Source organism: Alosa sapidissima, chromosome 17, assembly GCF_018492685.1.
Source record: "Alosa sapidissima isolate fAloSap1 chromosome 17, fAloSap1.pri, whole genome shotgun sequence".
In the NCBI taxonomy this organism is placed as follows: domain Eukaryota; kingdom Metazoa; phylum Chordata; class Actinopteri; order Clupeiformes; family Clupeidae; genus Alosa; species Alosa sapidissima.
In genome coordinates this window covers 17,597,501-17,614,005 of record NC_055973.1, presented here as the reverse complement: position 1 = coordinate 17,614,005, position 16,505 = coordinate 17,597,501, and the positions used below count along the sequence as shown (strand labels likewise).

The following is a 16,505-nucleotide window of genomic DNA, read 5'->3' as shown; positions in this document are numbered from 1 at the left end:
AGTGCGTCTTCAGCTGTGCTCCATAGCCTATGTGTCTCTCGCCTATCCCCTAATCACTTTTAACCGTCATTACCAATTTGCAAATGATGGTGAATAACTACTCATCATGAGATGTACAGTATTTCGTAATATCTTTATTTTAATTATGTTTCCCATTGTAATCGTGCAATTTGTAATGCTTTGCATGGACTTGCGCTGGTGTGCGTTCATGAATGATAGAAGGATGGTGCGTGCACCTGCCAATATGACTGTTGACATGCGCTCTTAAAATAGCATATGAACAACTCGCCATTGACTTCTGACCAGGTTTAGGTGGTGTATGATAGCGATTTTTAGACAACGCGCCAGGCCCCTCCCTAGGTTGTTAATTGCCACACCCTTGGGCGCAATGCTTAAAAAATAAACATGCAAAATACCAAATAAACTTTCCGCGGGTGAATAACGAGCTTTACGCCATGCGCTGGTGCCCAAAATACAGCCCCTAGTGTCAATTAGCCTACATATTGCGAGTGTAATTGGTCTGCAACATTAAATTAAATATGTTCTTTGGTAGTTCTAACACTGAACGTTTGTTTCCTAATAAGCTATTGGATTCCTACATTTGCCTGTATCACGCTGCATATACTTTACTTACATTGTCAAAATGTAGGCTATGCATTGTGTATCCTTTTTGTGTGTGGACATTAGATCCAGTGTCATTCTCAGTTCGTTTGGTGAGAACCCCCCCGCCCAAAATCTACAGCTTTGATCATTGTAAGACTAGCAATAAACGTCTATCAAATATATAAATTGCATTCAGTAGCCTAAGGCAGTGGTTTTCAAAGTGGGGGCCGTGAGAGGGTGCCAGGGGGGCCTCAGCAAGTTGGAGGGAAAAATAAAAGCAACAAATAAATACATTTGAAAAATTTAAATATACCTATTACTATGAGGGTTGTTATACAATGCCATTATAATAATGTGACGCATATCTGAACATTATATTTTCCATGATAATGACTGGGAATAATAGTCGTGATAGCTCTCATATAGCTGAAATCCCCAAATACAATTTTTATGCACTGTATGCTCCATCGCGTATGCTCCAAGTGTTTGTGGCTAAAATAATTATTAGGATTAGCTTAATGTATTTTTACATTTGCCGTAGTATTGTCGATGGGTTTAATAAGGGGGTCCTTGGCCAGAACCTAGTGGCATTTGGGGGGCCTTGTCGTGGAAAAGTTTGGGAACCCCTGGCCTAAGGGACAGTTCGTTATTTATTTAAGGGGCTACCGGAGGAGTTTTGGGAGCATCAGTCAAAAAAGACGACCCTCCCTCACAAGCAAGATTTTTTTCTGACCCTCCAAATGATTGAGAAAAAAACGCATGACCCATCCCCAACAATTTATTGATACCTTCTGTAGGCTACTGGGTCAATTTGGGAGCTTGCATGCTATACCACTCCTTCCTTGAAAAGGCTGTCGTTTGCAAAATTTCACAAATAACCACCAGGACCGTCACCGAAACAAACCTGTCAACTTTTTCCGGGTTTATCACATAGGCCTATTTTAACTTTTTTCCCGCTGTCTTGAGCTGCAGGGCCATCGCAAGGGGGTGCGAGGCCCTGTGCGAACTTGACAGATGCCATGCCCTTTTCACTTAGGCATGCACTACGTGCATGAAATCATGCGATAGCCTACTTTACACATAGCCTAGGCTACCATCGGTGCATTTTAATAGTAGTCCAATAAGCTACACCAGCTTGTCTTTAAGAGGGGAAATTCGTTCACCCGATGCCAGTCTGCCATTTAAAAGTTCGGGAAGCTTCGTTCAATCTTTTTAAGCTTTAAGTGCAGTAGCCCAGGGGTTTTCAACTGATTGTGAACCAGGGACCACCATTCTGACTAATTAGGCCTACGTAATCCAGGACCACCACTGAATAAAAATACTGATTCCCACATTGCAGCTAGGCTTATTGAATCCATACGACGGAGTATTAGGGCCACACATGAAGAAAAAAAATATTTTTGCCATGGCAAGATTAAACTCGACATGTTGACTTTAAAGTCGACATGTAAACTCGACATTTCGAGAATAAAGTTGAAATGTCATGTCAACTTTAATCTCGACGTGTCGACTTTAAAGTCGCCATGCCGACATTAAACTCGAAATACAGTTTAAACATAGCCTACAGTTTAAGCTATGTAGCCTACACTAACACACAATATGTGACATGAATAATAGGCCTACTTCAAATAGGTGTTATTTCAGATATTCAGATAGGCTACTGTAGATTGCGTCTTCTGTTAACTCATTGCCGTCATCGTAAAGCGCTGTAGCCTATCTCATGGTTATACCATGCACTATTATATAGCTAGAATAATACATGTTTCCAATGATATAGGCCTAATGTTTCTATAGTAGGCTACAAAATGTTATTTCACTCTGTTTTACGTGGGTAAGGCCACCGCACATCCAAATAACTGCCCTTCATGACCCACAGGCAGTCACTCTCCATAGGTTAACATGGCAAAACTCATTGTTCTAAAACTGCTTTTTCATGTCTCACCTGCAATACATAGGCTATAGGAGGCTATAAACACAGATATGTAGGCCTATACTCTTTTGATCCCGGGAGGGAATATGTGTGCATTTACTTAGAATGGGGTTGTCTGGTCGGGAGGACAGCTTCATTCGTCCCTCCATAGACATTCAGCAATAGGCTGTTTTGCATCCATTACAAACAAACATGCAATGTGAAAGTCTGGGATGGGGAGAGCACTAAGTATACCTAGTCTAGTGCATAAGTATGAAGTTGAACCTTTAGATGAAAAACACTCTTTAATAATAGGCCTACAATAAATAAATAAACCGCTAATGACGTTTACATTTGACCATCGCATTTATCGCCTGTGATAACAGGAAAGTAGCCTATTTGGCTGAGCAACAGAGGTTGATAGGCCTATGTTCTATGTTTTGTCCACATGATGTAGGCCTAGCCTATGTCTAATCATTGTTGCACTCGAAGAAAACTGCAATGTTTCATTCGTCCTCCCTTTCAATCGTCCCGAGCGTTCTCTCTCCAAACTCAAAATGTTGAGTTTAATGTCGACACGTCGAGATTAAAGTCGACATGATATTTCAACTTTATTCTCGAAATGTCGAGTTTAATGTCGACATGGCAAGTTTAATCTAGTCATGGCAAAAAATATTTTTTTCTTCATGTGTGGCCCTAATACTCCATGATCCATGGTCAGGAACCACCAGCAATGTCCTCACGGACCACAAGTGGGCCGCGGACCACTGGTTGAAAACCCCTCAGGCTGCAGTAGCCTACAGTATCTGCCCCCTTTGGAATCTCGAGCCTATAGCCTAATGTCCAGTGCATGTCCTGGGATTCGGACGTGCTCAAAAAGAAAAACAAAGAAAGAAAACTTCGGGCTAGATTTTTAAAGATGGTTATGAGGAGCAATATGAGAGAGAAATTTGATGACCATTGATCTGGGGCCGGTTCCCCAAAACGTTCTTATCAAGTAGTTCTTAACCTATTCCTTAACCTCTCTCTTAACGTTATGGTACGATTCCCGACACGTTCGTAGCCTACGCTAAGTTTCTTTATCTTTTGTAAGTCACGCGTTCGTAAGGTTGGTCTGGACTATTCGTAAGCTCTCTCTTAGCATTGTTTGAGCTCTCAAGACGCTAGTCGCCACCACTGTGCAGCAGTCTTTAGAAATCAGCGCAGCGCAGTACAAGTCATACTATGGTAGGCCGACAGTATGTTGACAATGTTGTGGCTCAGCGATGATTTTATGTTATGGACATTTTAAGACTAATAATAAAATATGTTCGCAATGGATGCAGGCCTATTTATGAAGTTTACTTTATTTGGTATCAGAACTAATATGGTGGTAATTAGCCTAGGCTATTTAGTAATGTCATTAAAGCGTTCAAATTGGCAATCACTTTTGATAATTAAAAGCTGGCAAAGAATTTGCCTCTAAATGGCTAAGATCTATAAATGGGTAAGCATGGTGGTGTCCAGTAAGCGACCAACTAGGCCTATGGCAGCGATCCAACGTGTCCTTGTATTGAATCAAAAACGCTGTGTAGTCCATGTCGCTCCATAGCTCTTTTTTGTTGCTGTTGCACAAGTTATTCCGAAAGCTGGAAAACGGTGTCACCTTGTGCAAGCTCACAGTTCCTCTAACGAGAAGCTTGGTGCCCTTTTTTTACGTTGCTTCCCCACCATACTGTATCTAGGCCTAAATCTCTCTCTGTTCATTGTAGATAGGTTGCTTTTTATTGAAAACATTAACCAATGGCAATCTTTTTTTTTTTTTTTTGAACCTTGAATTTCCCCTGTGTGTTAACTACACAAAAGACACAATGTGGAAGGGATGGATAGCTCTCCATATACTCTGTACACCTATAAGAGGGACATGGTGACATTCTTGAATTTCCCCTTGGGGATCAATAAAGTATCTATCTATCTATTTGGTAAGGAGGATACAACACATTTGGCTGGAGTCAGGAGTGTTATAGGTGTGGAAGATGCTGGATCAACACAACTCCCTTTATGTAAGGGCCCTATTGTGTGGACCTCAAACATAAAAAAAAATGATCTTATCTGTCTATTCCAGTCATATATCGCACACCCTTCTTGTCCTCTGCATCCTTGGTCCTGGATAAGCAGAACAGGCACAGTGGAGAATGGAGGGAGAGAACAGAGCAGGTAACACTCAGTGTATACAGTACTTGGGACAACACATTGAGTAAGTATCAGAAACCTAAGCAAGAGGCCAGCAAGAGTTTTACATAGGCTACCCATACACAGCCAACCATTTGCAAGGCTGGTTGGGGGTGCCACAAGTCCATACAAAAACTATAACGATAACAACATGAAAAATTTTTTTGTTGGGGATTACTTTCAGAGTGATCTATGCCCTATTAACCTGACACTTTTCAGTTATCCAAAAAAATACATTTGTCCTACTTACAAAGATCACTGACCTAATGAAAGGCAATGCATGCCCTCTTGTCACTTCAGTCACTTCCATGCAAACTTTGCTATGTATTTGACAAATTACTTGGCAGACAAAGCAATCAAAATGATTACACCAAGAACACCAACACGAAATGTAAAACTAGAAAATGTAATTCCAGGGAATTACCATTGCATGTAAATGTAAAAACTGTTGTGTATAACATTACTTACAGTATGATTATTCAGATTACATACATGTAGACTTACAATATTTTTGAAAACCACTTACTTGGTTAGATGTTAGCTTAGAGTATATGACAGTCAGTACAAATAAATTGTCAATTCAATATTGATCAACAATTCTTTGTTTTAATACAGTACTGCAGAAACAGCAGAATGATACTCAGAACACACTAATGAACACTTAACAACCAATGCAAGCTTGAAGTCAAAAAAGTTGTTGAAACCAATTTTAAAGTTAACCAATAATGATAAGGGAGAAACCAGATGTCTGAATTTGCATTCTTACAGAACTTGATGATGCCAATCATATTATCCTAAGACAGATCTATTTATCAGTTTTATTCTGATCTGGCAGCAACAGCTAGAGGCCTCAGTTAATGATAATAGGTCAAATTTGATGGTGATATATACTGAAGAATAAAAGAGTTAGCCCTTCAGATGATCCGTTTTAGACAGAACTTAGGTTAGAATCTTAATGTTCACACAGCACAGCTCAGGTCTAAAAACAGAGGACTAACAGCACAGCTAAGTTTCACAGATGTTACAGCACAGGTATGATTCAAAGGTATGAATGGTTGACAAATATGATTCACAAGTATACCATATAAAGTTCCATATAGTTAGTATAGTCCTCACACAACAATATAGTTCTCAGAATGTCTCAGTGTAGATCTTGGATAAGTCTCAGTATGGTTAAATGGTATGTGCACAGATATGTTGAGATATGGTCACATGTTTGTAAGAATGTATGTTAGTAGGTATGTTTCTAGCAACATTGTCAGAGATTGGTTGACAGGTGTGCACAGACAGGCACACACAAAATGTCATACACGGCCATCATCACTGGTCTGGTCTGGAACCTAAAAGACAAAAGCAAACAAGTTTAACAGTTATACCAAAATAATACAAGGAATGTCTGCAATTGTACAATTGTTTAATACAACTCATTTATTTAAGTGAAGTTGCTACATTACATTAGGCTGACACATTTTTAACCTAATGACTAACATGGTAAACAGTTTAAGCTTTTTAAACAATTCTCTCAACAATTCTAGGACAATAAAAAAAGGTAGAGTATAATACAATTGTTGTACCATCAAGCTTAAATACTAGCCTATAATATTAAATTGCAAACAAAGCAGAATTCTGTGTTTTATTGTTAAAAATAAAACATAAACAGCTTAGTTGTTGCTGTTAATAATCATAAGAGTAAGGACAGATCATTCTGATACTAAGTATCTTGATAACCAACTGCTATAACTTAAACAGCTTGCTAGGTCTGTGAGCAACATTTTTTCCTACAGATTACTATGTACTACAACTGGAAAGCTTGATTCACGTGCCAGGCTACACTTTAATTTATAGACCAGAACAATGCAGAAATGAGTAAGCCAAGTAAACATACTATTGTAGCGTATGTTGACAACACAAACGGTACAGCTCAACTTCTGTAGTGTGTTTTAACAAGACTTTAGTGATATGGTCCATTTCCTAGCAGTAGCCTATTCATGGCTTTCATAAGGTCCCTTTCCACAGGAGTATTAATCAAGCACCAATGCATTCATAACCTAGGTGCTTGATTGTACACCTGTGGAAAGGGACCTGACGAAACAATAGACGAACGATAGCATACCGTGATAGTGTTTACTTAGGCTACTTAGAATCAGGAGCGTCGAATGAAAACATAGCCTGGTCTATTTGATACACAAACAAGTGGTGTACAACATTAAAAATTTGGTAAAATAAAAACAGTAACATATTTGTTAGCTTTAACTAAATGTGAACGGTAGAAGCTATAATGTTATGATCATCAACAATGAGTAACGTTATTCATGCCATGAATGAAACACATGATGGGTTTCATCAGGTCCCTTCACACAGTATAGCCTAATCAAGCACCATGTAGTCTGCATTCATAATCTATTCTAGGTGCTTGATTCTATAAACCTGTGGAAAGTGACCTGATGTTGAATAGAACCAGAGCCATTAGTAGGCCTATCTGTAGGCCTACGTTAACGTTCTAGCAGAGAAGATTATAGTCTGGTTATAGTTAAAACGCTGCTGGTTAACCTAATAACAAATGTAACGTTAGTGCGTTACGTTTGATTGTCGTTAGCTATCAAAACCTACAGCTAACCGGTCACTGTAAAGTTGACGACATATTTACGTTGATTAACAGTGGGTTTCAAGGTGCTAACGTTAACTATTTAACTAACGTTAACTAACTAACTATTTAACTAACTGACCTAACGTTATAACGTTAGTTTAGCTATTTGTGACCCATCATTTCATACAACTTAACTTTACATAACATAATATTTGATGACATAAATGACTCCAATACCAAAAACTGGAACACTTACCTTGTCTGTAATTAGAGAAATGTGCCTCTAAATGAGAGTTTTACGAGCAAATAAAGTGACCACGGCACAGCAGGCGAAGACGTTCAGAAGATTCACAGCTCTAGTGGTAGTAGGCCTAGTAGCTCGCGTTCAGCTGTTGATTGTTTTCAGCTGCAGGTCACGTCATAATGCTAAGCGTTGCCGCCACGGCGGTCAATGTTAACTCAATTTCTTGCTCTTTTATCATAAATATCTAAAATTCACAAATGTGAAAAAACATAGAACAAATCTCCGTTACAAGACCTTTGTAGGAGTGGTTGAATGACGTCGAACGGTTCAGTGGTTTTAGAGCCTTTGAACGTCAAATTTGGTCGGAAGAAGAATAACAATAATATTAAGAAGAACAGCGATAATAGTCCATTGCATTTACATGCAATGCAATTACTGAAAACTAAATTAACTAACCTGAAATCGATTATCAGTTGGAGCAAAAACTCCTAGGCCATAGGCTACTATAAAGACGCCACTGTCCCACGACCACGCTCGTGTCACATTCGCCTACCGCTTGTGCCACTGTCCCGTTTGGAACAGTGATAGTGGCACAGGACTGGGCTGGCAAGGGACACAAGAGCCACGCACCAATAGCCAACAACAACTAGATGTACCACAGAGCGGTACAAAATATGACTGCCGCCCAGTTCAGCACATGTTTTCCACAAAAATAAGTCACGCTGAAAAGCATATATGAGTCTAACTGTCTCACTGAATTGCATTATGCACACTCAATTCTCACTGGTATCTGCTAGACAACAAGTACCAAAACATGATTAGTTCATAGATTTCACATGTAATATACATTTTATACAACCCCACCCCCATCTTGCCTGGTCATAATTCTGAGAAATTCTTGAATTGTGTGCGTGTACATGTTTATGTTTATGTGTGTGTGGGTGGGTGTGTGTGCGTGCATGTGTGTGTTTGCCTGTTTATGTGCCTGTGTGTGTGTGCATGTGCATGCATGCGTATACATGTCTACTGTATGAGTATGTGTCATACGTACTGTAGGATTACTGTGAATGTATGTGTGTGCGTGTGTATCTGTTTATGCACATGTGTGCATATGGAATGGGTTTACATGACCCCTGGAGGCAAACATACACAAAAAATTGGTCATCCTAGGCCCTACGGTTCTTAAGATATTCACAGAAAACTGTGTCTGCCCTACCCTCCTTTCGGGGGGTCCAGTCCAGCGGGGGGGCTACAGATCAAAACGAAAAGCAATGGTTCCATGCTATCCATGTGGGGTTACATGCCCACCAAGTTTCGTGTACCCCGGTCTTTCAGTGTCCCGGGAATCCTTGTTGGTGTACGGTCACTAAATGTACACATACATTATTGTATTGTAAGGCCCCCCATGAGCGAAAGTCCACGAAACTTGGCATGCATTCGGAGGGTGTCATAATGATCCTACACTTTCAATTTTGTGCAGTTTTGACCATGTCAGACAGAGATATTGTGATGAAAACACCTAATGTTTTGCTTTTTAATTTTTAACTAGGTGGTGCTATACATGAATTAAGTGGTAATGGGATAGGTTGACATGCCCCCTTAGACCAACATACAAAAAAAAGGTGGACCTCCTAGGCCCTACGGTTCTCGAGATATTTACAGAAAACTGTCTCCGGCCACCTACAGGCCAGTTGGTGTATAGTAACATAAATTAATTTATTGTGTGGCCCCCCATGAATGGAATTCCACAAAACTTCCAAAAACTGCGTGCATTCAGAGGGTGTCATAATGATCCTACACTTACAATTTCGTGCAGTTTTGACTATGTTAGGTCACAGATACCTGCGATTACAACACCTCATTTTTACTTTTTTGTGTTTAACTAGGTGGTGCTATACATGAGCATATGGAATGGGCATATGGAATGGGTTTACATGACCCCTGGAGGCAAACATACACAAAAAAATGGTCCTCCTAAACCCTACGGTTCTCGAGATACTCACAGAAAACTGTGTCTGCCCTACCCTCCTTTCGGGGGGTCCAGTCCAGCAGGGGGGCTACAGATCAAAACGAAAACAGGAGGTTCCATGCTATCCATGTGGGGTTACATGCCCACCAAGTTTCGTGTACCCCGGTCTTACAGTGTCCCGGGAATCCTTGACGGAAATATGGACATGCGAAAAAGAAAAAAAAAATCGGACTAAACCTATATGACCGCCGCTTCGCTGCGCGGCGGTCATAATAACTTATAATAGTGTAGGTTTTGCTCCTACTGCTTCCCCTGAAATTCATAACTGAAATCCCCTCGTTCACGAGTCGTGGACACTAGCCTACTTCATGTCATGTTCAGGCCACGGTTCAGTTCATAACGCCATAAAACTCGCCATCTAGCAAGCTATCTATATCAGGTTTAAAGACAATAATCACATTCATTTGCTCCATTTTTCACCAGAAGAGCGTTAATCACAAACCAATTAATAACCAGCACATCTGAATATAGAGTTGCCATGCTGAATGAAATGTATTTTTTCAAGATAAAGTTCCGTGTTGTCCTTATAGCATGTCTAATTAACACTATGTGTGAATGAGCCGTCCCGAACAAACACGGGACGTCCCCCGGACCTTATGCCGACATTCACAACGTCCCCGATTGGTCCCGAACGTCATGTTCTCTAGCGGACGTTCCGGTGACCTTATTGACGTCTGGAGCAAGTTATCGTTTCGTTATTGCGTGACGTCCGGTGCAGGACTTTCTGGGGACGTCACCGTCAGGTCCCTCGGATGACATTTGCATTTGGTCATTTCAAATACCTCCTAAGGACCCGAAAATAACGTTATACCGGGGACATGGGGGGGACGTTTGTTAATTCACACATGGCAGCGGAGTTGAGAGCGCTCTGGCTACCGCCTGCAGGACGGAGACATCAAATCCATGCACGACTTCACGTTACACGTCTGGGGATGACTAAAGTATCTATCTATCTAGTCTCTAGCAGTAGCTGCATTAGCCTACCGTAGTCTAAGGCAACATATCATACAGTTTATGAAGTTGTGTGTCTATGAGCAAAGTAGAACCATATGTCTACTTCGCTCATACGCACAACTTCATAAACTGGGAAAAGGGTTAAGGTTAATTAACGTTAAACTCAAAATGTAGCCTATGTGCTACATAATTAAGTATGTCTGAATTATGTAGCACATACATTTTGAGTTTAACGTTAATGTGCTGAATTATGTAGCACATACATTTTGAGTTTAACATTATATGTATAACGTTACAAACTAGGGAAGGGATTTTATCAAATTCATGTTAGCTGATGTGATGCGTGGTGTAACGTTAGCAAAGTCGCTGTTCTTAGCTTCTAGCTTAGCCTACAAGGCGCATTTCTTCAGATAACTGTCATTAAGTGATGCATGTAACATGCTCTAAATTAGGCAGTGGTTTATTTAACATAGTCACGTACTTATTATCTGTTTTATTTTCATAAACACACACACGGCCGAATTGGGCTGAACCGACTTTTGGAGCTGAATACGATGCAATAAAACTAGAGAAATGTTAAAAACAGACCACGTAGCATTTGTTTAGGGTTGTCTAGCAACAGAAGTGACTACTTAATTTGTAAAGCAAAACGATCTAGCTCTACATTGCAGAAGAATTAAGGATAGGCTACTGCTTCTTCATGACTTGTTTAAATGTCATTGTAATTTATTTGACGCATGCTCACGTTTAAAAGTGTCACGATAGCTGTCCCCGATGTTACAGCAGCTCCTTGTGGAAACAGCAAAGAGTGCACATATCCGATGAGATTTCTGACGAGGAGCAAGCTCTCTGCCTCACCAGAGCCTTAGGCCTACTGTTTATTAATAAAACAATGATATAGAATAGAAACATCTGGAATCTATTTATTTCATCTTAAAGTTGGCTACAAAGAGCATTCATAGCCTAGAGAAAACAATAAATTTTTCTTGATCTGCAATGTTCCAGGAAGATAGGCTTACATGGCTGTCCCTGTTTGATCACAGGTCCAAGAAAACGAGTGGATATAACGTCAATGCATTCTAGTTATGTTTCATGTAGGCTACTTTATTTCATGTTGAGTTTTGCTTCCCAGCATGCATTGCGTATTTTTAGTATTTTTGGCTATTGTTAGTTTTTAATATTTTGAAACAATATGGTTTGAACAATTTATCTTAGGCTAGCCTAGGCCTACTCTGATGATGTTTTGAACAATATGCTACGGGATATGCCCATTAAAACGTATTAGGTTTTTAAAGAAAATGACACCGTAGATGTGAAAGCAGCACATGCTAGCCCGGTATAAATGTCCATGTCTACTCAACATTAGTGTAATGCATTCGGAGGACGTGATTTCATGCATGCGTGAAAATATGAGGTAAGTGAAGCTGATTGTGTAGTTGTAGTGATTGTGTAGTTGTAGATCAAGTCATTAATGCGTGTTCATGTTCCGTCTACCTCTCTCCTAGCAACGCTGAGACTTACAGGATGTAATACCATACCAAATCGCGCTTCATGTTTTTTTTTTTTTTTACCATCGCGGAAATATAAACGTTGCGCGCATAACGTCGCGGTGACCATTACAGGACGTCCTCTCAAAGTCTCGTGGACGTCTTTTAGACCTCCCGAACAGAGGTCCGCGGGACGTAAAGGGAACCCTACACAATGTCGAGGAGGTGACGTTCGCCAGGGGACCTTTAGGGGACGTCGCCAGGACTTTATTTTGTTTACTGGGGTTACGATACGTGAGACGTGAGCCGTAACGTAAGCTAACGCAATCAGGTTTGAAAAATATAGCATTATAGCCTAAACATAATAAAAACCTGTTGACAACCAACCTATCATCTACAGTTGCCCTACTACACCAACCAAATGTGTTTTGTCTGAAATTCATTATTGACGTAGGAATTACATTATCTTTAAGCTAACCTCTCTCCACATCAAGGTTTGCAGGCTAACTTTTAGCTTTGAAATTTCGGTCAACATTTAAGCTACCCAGATAGCAGTAGACTCCGGACAGACTCCGCCTTCAAACTGGCAAATCCGTGTAACTGTCACCTCTGTTTTACTGTCGTGGAGACATTGACCCGGATCAGACACCAGGGGGCGGGAAGCACAGTCACAACTGATACGGCCAGCCGTCGTGAAACGCAAGCGCAAATTTTTAGTTCTGCGATTTCGTCGACTGCCTTACCGCCGCCAGAGCTGAGTTAGAAATTAACGGAGGCGGTTGGTGAACATGAGAGCTAGTGAAAAGAAGAGTTTGTTTCAGGTAAGCCTATTTGCTTCAACTATATTAGAATGAAATACATTATTTTTGCTTTCATATAATGTTAATGGATCCTTTTGACGTTTACGCTACTTTAAACTGGTCTTGGACAATTAGCTAACGTTAGCTTTTGGGGTAAGCAAGGGTTAATGAAATGTTCATTTTATCCATGTACAAATTAATTTAGCAACGCTTTTTATCCGAAGCGACTTAATTTGGTCAATTTACTTGTTACTTCAGGGCTAGTCTCCCTTAGAGCAACTTGGGCTGAGATTTTAACCCACAATTTCCAGGCTAGCATGCTAGCCTGATTCCTTAACCGCTGCCGCATCCTCTGTAAGCCAGAAAATAATTGAGATGTGTTCTATGTAGTGAGATACGTGTTTGTATGTTAAAATAATGATTTTATACAGTTAGGCGTGTATCCAAGTATCAAATGATGAATCATGCCTTCTCCCTCCGCCCCCGTCTCTTCAGCCCCAGGACCGAGGCGTTCAGGTGGCGTGACTGGCGTGCCCTGTCTGCAATCCTCCCTTTCAGTAAGTGATAAGTCTTGTAGCACTGTTTAGCCTATGTTTCTGACATTTAAAACTCAAAAACCAAAATATATTACATAAAGGTGTTATCAGGGATTGAAATTCTCGTTTGTACGACGGACAATCGTCATTTGGAAATTCGATTCCCCGGTGGTGCACTCATAATCAAAGATAACGGTCTCTCTAAAAGCTGAATGTGGAACGCTGGATACGTGCTTCACTCTAGAATCTTTCGCCCTCAGCGTGCGCCATCTTGACTACATAGCGGGAGGGAGCATTTTCAAACTCGTGGTAATCGTGGTTGAGAAAACTGAAGCAGCAGCAATGGAAAACACACTTTACAGAGTTACAATCTAGTTATAACATAAACAGTGACAGATTCTTTGTAGTGCTGCAGCGATTAGTTGACTTATTCGACGTAATCCACCATGAAAATTTACAGAGCCGTATAGACCGGTTTCAGGTCCCTAACAATGGAACGAATTGGGATGTTGGCGAGTTATCTATGTCTATGTTGTGAGATACGTGTTTGTATGTTAAAATAATGATTTTATACTGTTAGACGGGTATCCAAGTATCGAATGAATCATGCCTTCTTCCTCCTCCCCCGTCTCTTCAGCCCCAGGACCGAGGCGTTGAGGTGGCGTGAATTCGGCGTGCCCTGTCTGCATTCCTGCCTTTCAGTAAGGTACTGTAAGTGTAAGTCTTGTAACACTGTTTAGCCTATGTTTCTGATATTTAAAACTCAAAAACCAAAATATATTACATAAAGGTGTTATCAGGGATTAGAGTTCCGGCAACTGAAATCATAGGTGCCATCTTTAAGACAAGTTCGATCATTGTAAAACTTTCTATTACGTCTGCCAATGGAACGAATTGGGATGTTGGCGAGCTATCTATGTTGTGAGATACGTGTTTGTATGTTAAAATAATGATTTTATATTGTTAGACGGGTATCCAAGTATTGAATGAATCATGCCTTCTCCCTCCTCCCCAGTCTCTTCAGCCCCAGGACCGAGGCGTTGAGGTGGTGTGACTGACGTGAATTCGGCGTGCCCTGTCTGCAATCCTGCCTTTCAGTAAGGTAAGTGTAAGTCTTGTAGCACTGTTTCTGACATTTAAAACTCAAAAACCAAAATATATTACATAAAAGGTGTTATCAGGATTAAAATTCTCGTTCGTATGACGGACAATCGTCATTTAGAAATTCGAGTCCCTGGTGGTGCACTCATAATCAAAGATAACTGTCTCTCTAAAAGCTGAATGTGGAACGCTGTTTTTTTTTTTTTTTTTTTTGCTTAAATTGTTTGAACAGGGATAGAAATAGACATTCCACTTTGTCTTCTAATTTGTACCCACCATTTTCAGATTTTTTACATTTTCTTGTTCCAAGACTAAGACTTGTCATCTTTCTCAAACAAGATTTTTACATTTTCAATCTAGTGGAAGCATGACACACTGCATCACATCATTCATTCTCAAGTCATTAACTATCTTGATAATGTTGAGTAATGTCATTTTTGTACAGGAAGCATTAGCCAAGGATTGTCATGTGTGCTGATTGCCTTTCTTGTCTCAACAGGGGCAGTAAGGACAAGATCCACCCACCACCCAGTGCATGCTACATGTGTGTGTAATAAATTGAGAGGGAAAGTGTGTGTGATAAATGAAATTTAATAAAGTAAGTACAATTTTGAATTTGTGCTTCTTTTCTGAAATAGATTAGTACAAGGTTTTGATTTTTAGATAATTTATTCCAAGATGTTGATAATTTAACACTCAATATACATGATCAAACTACTGGCTACTGAGTTCAACTAGGGGTATTGGATGTTACTGTTTAAAAAGCTTTATTAGTAATCCTTTACATTTGACAATCTTAACTTTTTAAAGCTTGAAATTCTGAACAAATACTGTAACTCCTTGATTTGTTAGTGACATTGACTATACAGTATAGTACAAATGGGTGCCAGACGTAAAATGAGCTGGGCCGCAATCGCCACTATCGAATACTCATCTGGTCCGGATCTGGCCCAGATCATTATGATAAAGTGCACATTTGGCCCAAATAAGGGCCGCAATCGCCACTATCGAACACTTATCTGGTCCGGATCTGGCCCAGATCATGACGATAATTTGCACATTTGGCCCGGATCCACCAGATAAAAAACACATCCGGTTCAGAGCTGGGCCAGATCATGAAATCGGATGCGGAACGGTATTGGCCCGTTGTGCCAAAAGACACCGGCCCGGGTCCGTTTTGCGGATCTGCCCAGATAGCAACTAGCAACTATCTGGGTAGCTGCTATACATATCAGTTAAACAAGCAGCACAAAATCATCAAAGAACAATACCAGTATCTACTAGTTTAGTTGGTAAAGGAAATGCCAACTGAAAAAACGTCGTACCTTCGTCTACTTACCACTGACAATATCAGGCAGACAGCAATGGAAGTGAACGGGGCTAAAGCTACGCCTGTTTGAGTCGTGATTCACTTGGATCTTTCACCCGTATCTTTAAATTAACCCATGAGTCGCGAGTCTCTAGTATCATTAACTCGGATCAGTTGAGTCCTACTACAATTCAATCTAAAACGATAAACAGCGCCACACACAAACCTCTTGCAACATTTAGCTAGCCTACTAGCCATCATAGCTGCCAAAAATTTAACAATTTCGTAAGTAGGATAACCACAACTCCACAAATCAACTCAAGCGACTGAGTGAGCAGGCAGTCTGAGATAACTGGTTAACTTCACGCAGAGCCGGGTTAGTCGGATCAGCCGGCCGGTTAGGCTACATTGAGTACGAGTCGGCTACGGCTACGTTGTCATGAGTGGCTGTAGACGAGCGAGTAGCTCCTCCTCAAAGTGAAAAGCAATTCCACAACAAAAGCCATTCTTCACCTCTTAAATAACATTCAATGTTCTGCATGTAGCCTAGGCATACTTTAGATTTGGTGTATAGATATAGCATATTAAAATGCAATTAGGTCGCGCAGACAGTCCGAAACATTGCACGCTCTTAATGGAGCTGCTTTGTATACCCGGGTTAGTCGGATCGCTGGGCCAGGCGGTTACGTTATGAGTGCGAGTCAGCCGAATCAGCCGGCTACGTTGTCATGAGTG

The 16,505-nt window shown here is 40.5% G+C and overlaps 2 long non-coding RNA genes across 3 annotated transcripts; one reads left to right on the top strand and one right to left on the bottom strand.

Moving 5' to 3' along the window:
* Positions 1 to 4,610: 4,610 nt before the first annotated feature.
* LOC121688099 lies at positions 4,611 to 15,817 on the bottom strand. Its single transcript, XR_006024499.1, has 3 exons — positions 15,801 to 15,817; positions 4,801 to 4,858; positions 4,611 to 4,657 (listed from the first exon to the last, which is right to left on the bottom strand). It is a non-coding gene; the product is annotated as an uncharacterized LOC121688099 (long non-coding RNA).
* On the top strand, positions 12,856 to 15,101 carry LOC121688095. Of its 2 annotated transcripts, none has more exons than XR_006024496.1 (4): positions 12,856 to 13,381; positions 13,998 to 14,077; positions 14,391 to 14,462; positions 14,961 to 15,101. It is a non-coding gene; the product is annotated as an uncharacterized LOC121688095 (long non-coding RNA). The 2 variants fall into 2 exon arrangements; XR_006024495.1 differs by having other exon boundaries at positions 13,998 to 14,066; positions 14,961 to 15,094.
* Positions 15,818 to 16,505: the final 688 nt, after the last annotated feature.